Source organism: Arachis ipaensis, chromosome B02 (genome assembly GCF_000816755.2).
Source record: "Arachis ipaensis cultivar K30076 chromosome B02, Araip1.1, whole genome shotgun sequence".
NCBI lineage: Eukaryota > Viridiplantae > Streptophyta > Magnoliopsida > Fabales > Fabaceae > Arachis > Arachis ipaensis.
The window spans coordinates 94,708,508-94,709,542 of NC_029786.2; the positions used below are offsets into that span (position 1 = coordinate 94,708,508).

At 30.3% G+C, this 1,035-nt stretch overlaps 1 long non-coding RNA gene across 1 annotated transcript; it reads left to right on the plus strand.

Annotated features, from left to right (window-relative positions):
• Positions 173-820, plus strand: LOC107628478. Its single transcript, XR_001617811.2, has 2 exons — positions 173-515; positions 589-820. It is a non-coding gene; the product is annotated as an uncharacterized LOC107628478 (long non-coding RNA).

The following is a 1,035-nucleotide window of genomic DNA, read 5'->3' on the forward strand; positions in this document are numbered from 1 at the left end:
TTGTATTAAGAAATTACATAAAAAAATAAAGTGATTTTTTTTAATTTTAATTTTTTTATTTTTTATTTACTATTTTTAATTTCAATTTATCTTTTTTTTTTATTTCAATTCGCATCTTCTTGTATATTATTAGTTCTCATTTCTGTATCACTAAACCTACATTTTCGTATAAGCGTAAAGCTAGAGAGACAAATAAGGTAAATTATGACTGTTTTGGCTAATTTTCTTTGGTTACCAAACATTTCTGTAAAAATATTTATTTCCATAGGCACTCGAATTCTTAACCTAATAAACTTAGTTATTAAGTGGCAACTATACTAGGCCTCTTGATGATATATATATAGGCAACATTTGCAAATTGCAAGCTAGGAAATTCATTCACTTCAACTTCATGGCCACTAATGAACAACCATCAATATTCTCCCTCTCACCCTCTATGGTACCAACAAGTACTAACCCTAAAAATGGTGATGATAAAGTATACTTCTCTAGTGACCCAAAATATGCTCTACATGGTGAGATCTTGTTGCTGGTTCTTGTCTTGCTTTTCACCTCTCTCATTTTTCTTGCTCTGCTTATTTACACCAGGCGATTTCGTGCTGATCACTTCATCGCACACAACAATGGTGGTCTTAAGGTGGAGCCTTGCCCATAAATGTTTAGAACAACTTGCAACTCATTCATCATTTTCATTTTTTTTTTATATTTTTTTGCCACCTAAAATATTAATAATACCCTGTTGTTAGGAATCTGATTGATTTGGCTTAAAGAATTGTAACTGTCCCTTTTAGCTATGAGTTTAATATATTTTTATTATTTTCGTTTACATGCTCAAATTCAAAACTATTAGATGAAATTCTCTATTATTCGACTAATCTCGTGTTGGTTAACATTTATGTTGTTACCTAGTCAAATGAGATGTTAAAAATAAACAAATAAATAAAAAGAGAACATGCTCATCTTGTGAGAGTTGCCCTATCCTTTAATTAAATACTTTTAGTAGTTCTGCAGGGCAGTGATTGGTAGAGACAACAT